The sequence below is a fragment of the Falco cherrug genome, chromosome 14, assembly GCF_023634085.1.
Source record: "Falco cherrug isolate bFalChe1 chromosome 14, bFalChe1.pri, whole genome shotgun sequence".
Taxonomy (NCBI): Eukaryota; Metazoa; Chordata; class Aves; order Falconiformes; family Falconidae; genus Falco; species Falco cherrug.
Window position 1 is genome coordinate 19,535,726 of NC_073710.1, and position 6,414 is coordinate 19,542,139.

Sequence of the window (6,414 nt, forward strand, 5' to 3'; positions counted from 1 at the left end):
ATTCTGGCCCTGGCCAAGCACGCCGGAGCCAAGAATGAAAGAATATGAACTCAGAAATAACAAGCCATCAGGTTAACCTTTGGTCATCAAAAGAATGTAAAACTTCTTAGATTTATTCCCCGAATCCAATTCAGGTTTCAGCTGTGCTGAACACTCAGTACATCAGTAAATTAACTGGGGGGTTTGTGAATTAACCAACCTGAAGTCTTTGCTGGCAGTAGGGTCTTTGTGTGATTTGTGCTTGACAATTTCTAAAGACCAAAATCTATCATTTACACTTGGTGGAAAAGGTTTTTTGGTGTGGTTTTGGTTTTGTTGTTGTTGTTGTTGTTTCGTATTTGGTTTTTGTTTTGTTTGAGTTTTTTTAATCATCCCAGATGAATTTTTTCAGCATAGTGACTGGAGCTTGCTTAACTCTATTTTCCTCAAAGGGTTGTTATTGAAGATGGAATCTAATTGATCTAAAAGCAAAATAAGTATATGTTAAACAAATGTGTTTGGCAGAAGTAAAGCAAAATAAGTTTGTCTGGAGAGAAAGGAGGTGAAAGTCCTAATCTTTTGCTTTTCTACTCTCCAGCCTCCTGTATGATGGGTGATGTTTTCCCATGTCCATCATGCCACTGTCCATCACGAGGACTTGGAGAAGGCTGTATGGTTAATGCCATCCCTACTGGAGATGCTGTCAAGTCATTGCAGAGAAAAGCCACTCAGATCTTGTTCACCGCCTCAGGGTATGACTCAGGGCTACTCCAGAAATTTGGTCTGTCCCTAAATGACCTCAGATTCCGTGGGTTTGGACTCTAAAGGATCTCTGTCATACCTGGAGGTCTTTGAGGCAAAGCTACCGAAGGATGGGTTTGAAACGGGGTGGGTTAAATGAGCGCTAATGCAAGCTGCCACCAAGCCAAACCTAAGATGTGTTGGGGGTTTTGGCCAATTTATTTTTTTTTTTTTGGGGGGTGGGGGTGGGTGGATCATGCTGTTTCTTGGTCAGCTGAGATTAGTTTTAATGGGAATGGTATTACTTGGGGGTGGAGGGGCCTTTGGGGGACTGTAGAGAAGTGAGCAGGGGCTAAGACTGGAGCCAGATTTAATTTCCCCTTCCTTGTTCACATACCTCTTTCACAGCACTGGAAGAAATAAACTGTTCAGCTTTGATGTCACTGATGGAGTAATTTGCCTCTGGGTTTCCACCTATACAGAGAGCGGGTGAGGCTGGCAGTGGTGGTGGGCTCTGTGGCTGCTGCCCGGCACCACGGGATGCTGAACGTCAGCCTGAAACCCCATCGGTATCCCCCGCGACCAGCCTGGGAACTTCAGCTTGGGCTGCCGCGACATCGACACTCCTAATAGGTACCTGCCTGACTGTCTTGCTTTTTAAACATACAGTGAGTTTTAAACAGAGTAAATTAATTGGCCTGATGCTTTTTGGGAAAATAGACGTTACCCAAGAAATTTCTTAAACTATTTTTATTTTATGAATAATCACTGCGCAGACAAAAATGTTTTTAGGAGATAACAGCAGGGAGAACAAGCAGCCCCTCACTATACTGTGAAAGGCACGGCACTGTGGAAATGCAATGTTAATTATGATTAGAAATACCTCAAAATGTAAAGAGAGATGTTGATGCTAACTGTATCACAAATATTATTCAGTGATTATAAGAAACTGCATCCATGAAAGGAGGGAACTGATTTAGTAGACATCTGGTCTAGATAAATGTGTCATGTCTGCCATTGTAATTATATGCTAATGATATGATTTCACACTGCTTATAATCTCAGAAGCATACTGTTTCTAATTATACCTTGCCCAGAAAAAAGGCCTTACTGGCTTCTGTCTTTCAATTATTGTTTTTATCCAGACATGTTCTCTCCAAGTAGATAATTTTATGGCTGCTGTTGCTTCTGGTACCTGGGAAGCACCTGAACATCGGTGGGTCTGTGCTCACTAATCCCTGCAAGTTCGGGAAAGGGTTTAATTATTGCTGCATTTCAGATGGAGAGAATCTTCAAAATAGTGGTAGGCCTTTTAAATGTGCTTCTAAAAATAAAAGAAGAAAACTTCTACGCCAAAAATAGTGGCTTAAGTCTGCCTCAGCATTTTGCATAGCAACAAGTCTTTTGTTAGGATTTAGTGTCTCGGAGACCTCTCCCCACTTGCAGCATACTTTCCTCTAAAAAACAGCCTCCAGAGACCAACGTACAGCTGCCATAGCCTGCAAGCATCTTCAGCCCCCACTTACCTGCCAAAGAAATGTTGTTTCTGATGGCTTGCTCACAATGCTTCGTGTTCTCTCTTAATTAATCAGAGCTCTTATCTTTTCTGCACTTCATCTTGTCTAAGTGCATTCCCCAAAACATCTGAGTCTTATTTCTAGGAATAAGCGTGTTGTCTTATTGGGACTATGTGTTCATCGGAGCCTGCCCTCTGTCCTCTCCGCAGTACGTGTGAGAAACCGTATCGGTTCATTCCCAGAGCACTATCTTGAACGTTCATGCCGTTTTAATTAAACATGTCTGGGTTTGTCTCCCTTCTCCCCTTTTTCCTGCACCCTCCAGCTACATTCAACCTCACCGATTTAAAAAAAAAAAAAAAAAAAAAAAAAAAAAGGAATAAATGGAAAACATATTAAAAAGAGGCTTATGTCCATCTGGAGGAGGATTGACGTGCATTTCCAAACTGGGAAGGCTGTGTTGTACCGTCCGGCCAGTTTTGCCTTCGGCTATCCCTACACCTAAGATGCCTGTGCAGGTGAGTCAATGCCCAAGCACCCAGGGAAAGGACAGATGCCCCCAGTCCTGTCCCCCTGCTGGAAAACCAGCAAGATATTTTGAGAAAACTGTGGTTATCTCTGTATGCAATGCGTTGTGGCCGACTCACCCATGCGAGCATCAGTACTGCAGCCCAGAGGGAGCTCGGCCACGCTCTGACGTAGAAGCTCTTTCCCTCTTGCATGGCTGCTTGCCAAGGCTGGCGTGGGGGCATAGCACCCCAAGGCGGGGTATTTGCTGCTGTTGCCAGTGGGGTTTCTCAGGTGGCCACAGCTGGGGAGCTGCTCCCTGCTTGTCTGGGCTGAGTACATGCTCCCCACACATGTTCCTCCTCTGGGTGAGAAAAGGGAGCAATATGGTACAGGCAGACGGTGGTCCTTTGGCTTTCCTGGTCTGTTCTGGCGAAAGCTCTTCAAACCCATAGATCTACTTACTGGGGTTAGTATCTCTGAATTGTGTCGGAGTTACCTTTACCTGTGGTTAGCGCTTGGCTTATGCAAGGACCTGAACGACCCCATCTTTTCTCTGCACTGAGAGAAGGTTAGAAAGGGGTGGTGGAGAAGGATCAGAGCCTGGCTTCAGCCCCGCAAGGTCTCCTTCCCCCCCCCCCTCCCTCAAGAAGGCAGGAGTTTCTTCCAGAGCTTTGTGCAGGCAACGTAGTAGCCCTTGTTTGACCTGATCGGCTCTTCTCAGCTCTGGCATGTTGCAGGGAGGGACAGAACATCTGCACACAACCCCCGACACACACAGACATCGTAGCTGAAGCAGCTTCTTGAGAGCTGCCATATCTGTGCCCCACAGGGGGCTCAAGCTGGGAACAGTGTCTCAGCAGAGAGCTGCTGGTCAGCCCCACAGATCTCTACCTTCAAACCTTTCCTTACTGTTGCCCTGGTTCTGTAAAGGATTTGAGATTCCTCCTGTCCCCAAAGTCCCTCTTGTGTGTTTGTGGCACGGTTCCATCAGACTGACCAAGGCTGATGGCTGCCCTGGGGACACCCTGGGAGATGCTGGGAGAAGAGCGAAGGGGCGGCAGGTCTGCTGTGCTCCAGGGTGATGCCAAAGCACAGCGAGCCAAACAGCAGCCCTCTCCCACCTGCTGCCAGCCTGTTCCCCACATCAAAGGGAGCTTTCCAAGGGCAGGGTTTTTTATGTCTAACACTTGCTTGAGGTCAACTTGAGAGAGATGTCTTCTTAGCTCCCCAGTTGGTCTGCTCCATCAAGTTGAATCATTGCAAGGCAATGAAGGAACCAGCTAGAGATTTCTGGCTCTTGGCTGGGACAAGTGTCCGCTCTGTTGCAATAACGAGCAGAGCTGAGTAGATGTTAGGGCACCTCAAAGTGAGCTGGATTTCTCCTGATGTTAATAAAACTCAGCCCCAGCCTTGAGGAATCACGCTTGAATTGCAGCTGTGACTCAGAAAGTGATGTAAGAAAGCAGGGAGAGGAAAAAGAAACGGTTCAACCCTCAGCAAAGCTCCAGGCTGCTGCTGTGCTGGGGTGGTTTGGAACAGGGTGCTGACATCTGTTTGAAATAATAGAAATGCCACATAACAACACTCCAACACCACCTTCCGTAACAAGTCAGTCCTGATTATCAATGTGGATGTGATGTTGAAATCCAGTCCTGAGCTATGAAATTCACTCTCTAACCTTTTCTTGTCCCCAATACCCTTTTCTCATTGCCAGAGTGAAAATTGTCTGTGCGTCCTCATCGCCCAGCTTTCTTTGGAAAGAAGCCTTAACCCTTGTTTTGGGCTGAGAGACCGAGAACATCAAGGGATCTCTAAAGCCAACATCATCAGGGCAGGAGCCCAGATTTCTTCTCTCAGGGCCACAACTGCCCAAAAGCACGGTGAACACCAATGTGGCTATTTTAAAGGTGAGAAACACATACAAAAACCCCCGGAATTGTAGAAATGTGAGAACTGTTAGCTGTGGTAGTAGCAGAGTGCTGAGAATTGGGCAGGATTGTGCCCATAGCTCAGTTAAAAAAAAAAAAAAAAAAAAGTGCCAGATTAATAGGCATAATCAAGACTGACATTGGGTAAGAGGCAAGAACGACTAATCAGATGCTAACTTAGCTGATGCTGGCATTACTGAGAGCCTGGGGGCATAGTCCAAGGATAAAAACATAACGTCTTATCTAACCAAGGAGTCATTTGTGCACCACTACTTACAACATGTTCTTAAAAAAGGAAAGAAGGAAAAAAAAATATCTACGGCACATGAAATTATTTTATGCCTCAGAAATGATAAGAAAATGAAGGTAAGTGTTCCTGTACCCAATCTTTATAGGGGAAAAGCCTATCTAGAGTTAACCCATTGCAATGTCCGCCCTAAGTCCCCAGGATATGGAAAAAGCCATTAAAAATAATTTTTAAAAAAAAAGGTGAAATGGAGGTGAAATCGAAGTGAGTATACCTAAGACATTTCAAAACTCAGCTTTGACGTATTTCTTGCTATTTGGAGATTGCTAGGCTACGTGGGGCCGCCCTGGTCCTCGGTTCAGTTAGAGTTCAGGCAGTCTGGCAACCCCCTTCTCTTGGCCAAGGCTCCTTTTCTGGCAGCGCATCTCCCTATTTCTCAAGATTCTTTTCCTCCAGGTTCAACAGGATGTTGAACTGTATCTCGCAGAACAGCTCATGGAAAGGCAAGGCCCTCTGACACAAAACAACGTCACCGGCGAGGGAACCGTCATGTCAGGGAAGGCGTCTGGAAGGTGAAACCGGGAATAAACCAGGCACATCAAGCTGTATCACTTTGCATGTCTGTTTTTTTATTTCCACCCTTCTGTAGTACGGTTCACGAGTCTTAACAAGGAAAGAGCTTCTGTGCAAAATTCAGTAAATTCAAAAAAAAAAATTAAATAAATAAAAGGCAAATAACACAGCCCTGTGGGGAAAACCTGGAATTGTATTTCCATAATACAGGCCTTTCCCAGAAAAGCCAGGCATGGGTCAGTGTGAAATGCAACACCACACATCTGCAAGGGAGTCTGCCGGTTCCTTCCAGCCTTTCCCATTTTCATCGTTTGCCATGGCTTGAAACCTCCTGCCCTGACAACTGCAACCGCAGCTGAGCTCCTTCGCAGTGGGAGCTCGGGACATGGGGGCTGCCTGGGAGCAGGTAATGGGGACAGTGGGTGGTGGTGGGAGAAGTCACCTCCCCTCTGCCTATGGGGCAGGGTGAAACCCTGTGGACGGCCGTAACGAGACCTCATTTTTCCCTTCCCATAGTAACTCAAGGGGTGATCTGGTGTGCAGCGTTGCTGATGTCTCATGGCAGACCTATCTCCACAGTCTTCAGCTACCAGTGATGCTGACTTGTGGCCTTCACCAGTTTCAAGTGGCATCGTTTGGTCTTTTCTGAAGAGCTAGGTGACATCGGGGTGGGTGTCATTTGGTGAGACCACCGCTTCGCCCTGGCGGGGTGGCACATGTGCGCGCACGCCTCTTGGCAACCCTTCTCAAAATGTTTGTGTAGGAGCAGCCATAAAGCAGGCTGTATCGACCCAAGGATACGATCCGAGTCGTTTGAGTCTAGGCCTTATCTACATCACATTATCAGGACCGAGAGAGCAGAGATGCACCCCGGGAAGGGAGGGGACTGGGTGCCGGGAGGGCACAGCTTCGTCCCCTC

At 46.6% G+C, this 6,414-nt stretch overlaps 1 long non-coding RNA gene across 1 annotated transcript; it reads left to right on the top strand.

Annotated features, from left to right (window-relative positions):
- Positions 1–2,572: 2,572 nt before the first annotated feature.
- On the top strand, positions 2,573–5,801 carry LOC129737387 (uncharacterized). Its single transcript, XR_008735159.1, has 3 exons — positions 2,573–2,755; positions 4,462–4,654; positions 5,379–5,801. It is a non-coding gene; the product is annotated as an uncharacterized LOC129737387 (long non-coding RNA).
- The last annotated feature ends 613 nt before the right edge of the window (positions 5,802–6,414 follow it).